The 7,029-nt window shown below is 33.8% G+C and overlaps 1 long non-coding RNA gene across 1 annotated transcript; it reads left to right on the top strand.

Annotated features, from left to right (window-relative positions):
• Window positions 1-5,634: 5,634 nt before the first annotated feature.
• LOC141295297 (uncharacterized) lies at window positions 5,635-6,344 on the top strand. Its single transcript, XR_012341040.1, has 2 exons — window positions 5,635-5,740; window positions 5,825-6,344. It is a non-coding gene; the product is annotated as an uncharacterized lncRNA (long non-coding RNA).
• Window positions 6,345-7,029: the final 685 nt, after the last annotated feature.

Raw genomic sequence — 7,029 nt, 5'->3', positions numbered from 1 at the left:
GAAATACGTATCTCCAGGTACATTTGGCTGCACTTTTCGGGTGAACCGTCCACTAGAGGCGCTAATGTGTATTGTTTTCCTCCGTTTTAAATACACGTTTATTAAAGGTTAGAAAGCAAATTAAACAGTGCTCGGTCTTCTCAGCATACAAAACGTTTGTATTAAACTTGTTAATTCCACATTTTTAAGGTGCCAAAGACACACGTCTCGTCTGGATTTATCCTTTAACTTCGATGGAGAGCAGTTGCGTACAAATACCACGCAGCATCTTCTACGGCAATTACGTCACCAGCGAGGCTCAGTTCGACCAGTTCACCTGATACGTGTACATCTTCAAGCAGGTAAGTGACCGCGACAATCTTTTCATTATTTTAATTATTTCAGTGTTTCTACATCACTTTCATGGGGTCATGTGTTAAAACGGAAGCTTAGTGGAATAGTTAGCACGGCTGCTAACGTTAGCCTACGATTGACATTAGCCTAAGCATTACCACTGTAACTGTAGTTTTACTATAGTATTTGTAGGATATGCACACTAACCACTAACTTACTATGGTTTTACCACTGTAACCGTAGTTTTACTATAGTATTTGTAGGATATGCACACTAACCACTAACTTACTATGGTTTTACCACTGTAACCGTAGTTTTACTATAGTATTTGTAGTATAAGCACAGTAAACACAACACTTACTATGGTTTTACCACTGTAACTGTAGTTTTACTATAGTATTTTTAGTATAAACACAGTAAACACAACACTTACTATGGTTTTACCACTGTAACCGTAGTTTTACTATAGTATTTTTAGTATAAGCACAGTAAACACAACACTTACTATGGTTTTACCACTGTAACTGTAGTTTTACTATAGTATTTGTAGTATATGCACACTAACCACTAGCTTACTATGGTTTTACCACTGTAACTGTAGTTTTACTATAGTATTTTTAGTATAAACACAGTAAACACAACTCTAACTATGGTTTTACCACTGTGACTGTAGTTTTACTATAGTATTTGTAGTATATGCACAGTAAACACAACTCTAACTATGGTTTTACCACTGTAACTGTAGTTTTACTATAGTATTTTTAGTATAAACACAGTAAACACAACTCTAACTATGGTTTTACCACTGTAACTGTAGTTTTACTATAGTATTTTTAGTATAAGCACAGAAAACACAACTCTTACTATGGTTTTACCACTGTAACTGTAGTTTTACTATAGTATTTGTAGTATATGCACAGTAAACACAACTCTAACTATGGTTTTACCACTGTAACTGTAGTTTTACTATAGTATTTGTAGTATATGCACAGTAAACACAACTCTAACTATGGTTTTACCACTGTAACTGTAGTTTTACTATAGTATTTTTAGTATAAGCACAGTAAACACAACTCTAACTATGGTTTTACCACTGTAACTGTAGTTTTACTATAGTATTTTTAGTATAAACACAGTAAACACAACTCTAACTATGGTTTTACCACTGTGACTGTAGTTTTACTATAGTATTTTTAGTATAAACACAGTAAACACAACTCTAACTATGGTTTTACCACTGTGACTGTAGTTTTACTATAGTATTTTTAGTATAAGCACAGTAAACACAACTCTAACTATGGTTTTACCACTGTGACTGTAGTTTTACTATAGTATTTTTAGTATAAACACAGTAAACACAACTCTAACTATGGTTTTACCACTGTAACTGTAGTTTTACTATAGTATTTTTAGTATAAGCACAGAAAACACAACACTTACTATGGTTTTACCACTGTAACTGTAGTTTTACTATAGTATTTGTAGTATATGCACAGTAAACACAACTCTAACTATGGTTTTACCACTGTAACTGTAGTTTTACTATAGTATTTTTAGTATAAGCACAGTAAACACAACTCTTACTATGGTTTTACCACTGTGACTGTAGTTTTACTATAGTATTTTTAGTATAAACACAGTAAACACAACTCTAACTATGGTTTTACCACTGTAACTGTAGTTTTACTATAGTATTTTTAGTATAAGCACAGTAAACACAACACTTACTATGGTTTTACCACTGTAACTGTAGTTTTACTATAGTATTTGTAGTATATGCACAGTAAACACAACTCTAACTATGGTTTTACCACTGTAACTGTAGTTTTACTATAGTATTTTTAGTATAAGCACAGTAAACACAACTCTTACTATGGTTTTACCACTGTAACTGTAGTTTTACTATAGTATTTGTAGTATATGCACAGTAAACACAACTCTAACTATGGTTTTACCACTGTAACTGTAGTTTTACTATAGTATTTTTAGTATAAGCACAGTAAACACAACTCTAACTATGGTTTTACCACTGTAACTGTAGTTTTACTATAGTATTTGTAGTATAAACACAGTAAACACAACTCTAACTATGGTTTTACCACTGTGACTGTAGTTTTACTATAGTATTTGTAGTATAAACACAGTAAACACAACTCTAACTATGGTTTTACCACTGTGACTGTAGTTTTACTATAGTATTTTTAGTATAAACACAGTAAACACAACTCTAACTATGGTTTTACCACTGTGACTGTAGTTTTACTATAGTATTTTTAGTATAAGCACAGTAAACACAACTCTTACTATGGTTTTACCACTGTAACTGTAGTTTTACTATAGTATTTTTAGTATAAACACAGTAAACACAACACTTACTATGGTTTTACCACTGTGACTGTAGTTTTACTATAGTATTTTTAGTATAAACACAGTAAACACAACTCTAACTATGGTTTTACCACTGTGACTGTAGTTTTACTATAGTATTTTTAGTATAAGCACAGTAAACACAACTCTAACTATGGTTTTACCACTGTGACTGTAGTTTTACTATAGTATTTTTAGTATAAGCACAGTAAACACAACTCTAACTATGGTTTTACCACTGTAACTGTAGTTTTACTATAGTATTTTTAGTATAAGCACAGTAAACACAACTCTAACTATGGTTTTACCACTGTGACTGTAGTTTTACTATAGTATTTTTAGTATATGCACAGTAAACACAACTCTAACTATGGTTTTACCACTGTGACTGTAGTTTTACTATAGTATTTTTAGTATAAACACAGTAAACACAACTCTAACTATGGTTTTACCACTGTGACTGTAGTTTTACTATAGTATTTTTAGTATAAGCACAGTAAACACAACTCTAACTATGGTTTTACCACTGTAACTGTAGTTTTACTATAGTATTTTTAGTATAAGCACAGTAAACACAACACTTACTATGGTTTTACCACTGTGACTGTAGTTTTACTATAGTATTTTTAGTATAAGCACAGTAAACACAACTCTAACTATGGTTTTACCACTGTAACTGTAGTTTTACTATAGTATTTGTAGTATATGCACAGTAAACACAACTCTAACTATGGTTTTACCACTGTGACTGTAGTTTTACTATAGTATTTTTAGTATAAGCACAGTAAACACAACTCTTACTATGGTTTTACCACAGTAACCGTAGTTTTACTATTGTAACTGTGATTTTACGGTGTACTATTTGTAAAGCACAGTAACCACAATGCCTACCACACTTTTAAATGTTTTTTGTGAAGTAATTGTAATTCAGTATTTGTTTCTGTCTTGCAGTTATGTCAGATCACCTACTCCAGCAGCTCTTTTAAGAAGCCATCTCTGGTAAAAGCCATCACTGTATGAACTGTAATTCATAATTAATTTACATATAGTTTTGCTCTCTCTCTCTCTCTTTCTGTGGTTCATCATGACATTTTTAAAATCTCATAATTTTGACCAATTCTGTCAGAAAGCTGCTAGAATGAACAGGGAACTTGAACTCAAAGCTCCCAATGCTGATCTTGAAGAAGCTGTGAAAGAGGCTGAAAAGTCCTTCTATGATTCAATCTTTCACAGTAATGTTGAAGACATTTAGCTATAACTGATTTGCTTTAATCAACGCATCCTTATTGTTAGTGTTAATAATACCTTTCCTTACAGTCCTTCCTCTCAAATATTTTGGTCACAGATTTTGTTTAGCACATTGTCTCAACATGTGTGTATTTCTCTTTGTTTCAGGGTAAAGGGAAGACCAAAGGAAGGCCTGTCATGGGATTTGAATTGGGCCATGTTGTGCATTTCTGGAAAAGACCAAAAGCAAAGGCAAACATTCCAATGGTATGTCAATGTTGGTCTGAGCACCTGGACTGAACTGTACTGCAGTTACATTTTGCACAGCATCTGTACATACCCTACAGCCCCATCAGAAACAACAACCAACAAAGTGTCATGTCGAAGTATTAATAATTCATACAATTTACCAAGCCTTACATGTCTACTGATTATTTTTTTTAAATTTCTCTTCTAGTCAACACTCACTCCTATCTCTAACTTGTCGTGTGAGAAATCAGACCTTCAGTTAATTTGGCCAAATCAGATCACTTAAAGCTGTTCACACCAAGAGCAAGAATTATAATGACTATTTTAATTGTTTATTTTTCACACTAACAGAAAATAACATTCTTTTTATCATAAGCGTATGCTGCAGTTATGTTGTCTGCATTTAAATGCTCAGGCTATTTGTGTGGTGGATTTTGATTGGCTGTCAATGTTTTCATTGTTCAACATCTGGAAAAAAAAATTCTGAAAGAGATTCCAACCATATTGTTTCTGTGTCATTTTATGTCAAATAGCTGCAGTGTGGACTCATCCTTGGTGTGAAGAGGCCTTTAAACTGCTTACAACAAAACCATCAGCAGGTAATCATATTTAAAATAATTCATTTTAGTTTGCTGTTAAATAATTTTTTTTTTCTAATGCTGCTTGCTTCTCATTCTGTTAAACTTACACAATTCTGCTTATTTCTCTTCATCTTATTTCTTTACTCCCTCACTTAACACATTATTTTGTGCTCTGTTGAAAAATAGAAGCTTAGAGTTTGCATGATGGCCTTTTCTCAGACTCTGAATCTGATGCATACAGATGAACTCAGGAGCCTGCTAGAGTTGCCAGGGAACTTGAGCTTGAAGTATATAATTGTAACTGCTTAATTTATATGTTTAAACAACAATAATACTAAAAAAAATTGGGTCAATAAATATTGTATTGTTTTAAAGATGAAGACCAAAAAAAGAAAAGAAAATCAGTCCCGGCAATCCAATCCTGATGAATGAGGAATGAACATGGTCTTCTTGTGCCCAAACACTGAGCTGAAAATTTGCACATTTCTACTGGTATGTATGTATTCAAGCAATGTAGTTATATGGGTTGGGGTTAGGGTTATATGGGGTATAGCAATTGATGTTAATTTCTCAAAAGACAGCCGTTACCATTTTTCACATGCACTTTTTTTTTTTTTTTATAGCTCCTAGAATTGGCAAATCAACTGTGCTATCATCTCTGGAATTTGGGCAGGATTGGCCAAATATGGTGAGTACTGACACTTGCACCTATTCATCAACACTATTTCTCTGGAATTATTGTTGACTTATTGTTTTGTTTGTTTGAAGGAGGGTGAAGCCAGTTGACCATATCAATTCAATGGCCACCAGATGCAGCATTGCAGCCTGAAACCGCCAGTAAACTGCGATGAAGACTGCATTCCTGAACAACTCTACTGTGACAGCTCAGATGTTACGGCCCGTAAAAGTAAACTTCACAAATGACAACTGCAAAATAGTTGTGAAGGGATCCATTTGGCTCATATCTCCAACAAGAATCAATGGTAAGTCCAATGCAACAATTAAAAATAAAGATATATATTGTTTATTAATTTACAACACCCTAAATACATGTTATGTCCCTCCAGGATATTTACATCAGTTGGTGTGTGAGGAAAGCACAGAGGACCATCAGAGACTCCAGCCACCAGAGCCATGGATTACTCTCATCGTTACCATCAGGCAGAAGTTATTGCAGAACCTGCACCAGCAGACACATTTTTCCACAGGCAATTAGACTGCACTGAACTTATACCAGAAACAATACACAGCACATCAAGCTCATATGCACTGCTCTCTATCAGTTGCACTGTCTGGACTCTAACTCGCTATTATTCTGCACCATGACATTCTGTTTGAACTGATTCATTCCACACTGCGCTGCAAAGGTATGCGTACTGTGATTATTGTTTTAATTTCATGCTCTCTGTATAGCATACTATTTACCTTATTGTTCTCTACCTGTATTGAGTCCCTTATATGTGTGTGTTGCCTGCATTGAGCATTTGTTGTCTATACTTTCATGCTGCAGTTTTCACAAAAAAATGTCACCACCTGTACACTTGTGATCATGGTATTGTGACAATAAAGTGATATGATTTAAATTGGTCACATGTCTTTTGTCCGTCAGTTGTACTGTAGTGTGCTGGATAACAACTTCAAATTGTTCATGACATGGAAGGAGATTATTAAGATAGGGATATGGATAAGCAAGCAAGAGGAAGAAAACCAAGAGAGCTCTGATGATGAGCAGGAAACTGAATGTGATTCTATGATGCTCAAGACATTTAACCATGCATGCATTTGGGAGGCTTCATCTGGTTAAAATAATATGGTTTTAACATAACCCATTTTTATTTCTCTTGAATATCATTTGTCTTAATAGGCTACTTTAGCTGTCTTTATGATGTAGCACAAAGTATTGGATAATAAAGTATGGTAAATATTCTTTATTAGGAATGTTTGGTAAATACACCATTTAATTGTGTAAACAATACACATAATTACCATGAGTGTTTTAATCAAGATGCGACATTTGGTCATATTAATGACATTCAATACATGAAGGGAAGGCTGAAAGATTCATTAGAAGAGACTGCATGGACTACAGTATATTGCTACAGGCACTTTATGCACAGCTGAGGGTGATGGACCAGAGAAAGATCAACATCAATCCTGTACTGTATAATAAATAAGATGAGCATGCACATTACTGATGTTTTGCAAAGATGGACAAAGATGAGGAATATTTGACAAAGATACAAATGATGTCTTTTATATTATGATCCTTTGC

Source organism: Garra rufa, chromosome 21 (assembly GCF_049309525.1).
Source record: "Garra rufa chromosome 21, GarRuf1.0, whole genome shotgun sequence".
In the NCBI taxonomy this organism is placed as follows: domain Eukaryota; kingdom Metazoa; phylum Chordata; class Actinopteri; order Cypriniformes; family Cyprinidae; genus Garra; species Garra rufa.
The sequence above is the reverse complement of the archived record's forward strand: the minus strand, read 5'-3'. Positions and strand labels throughout refer to the sequence as shown.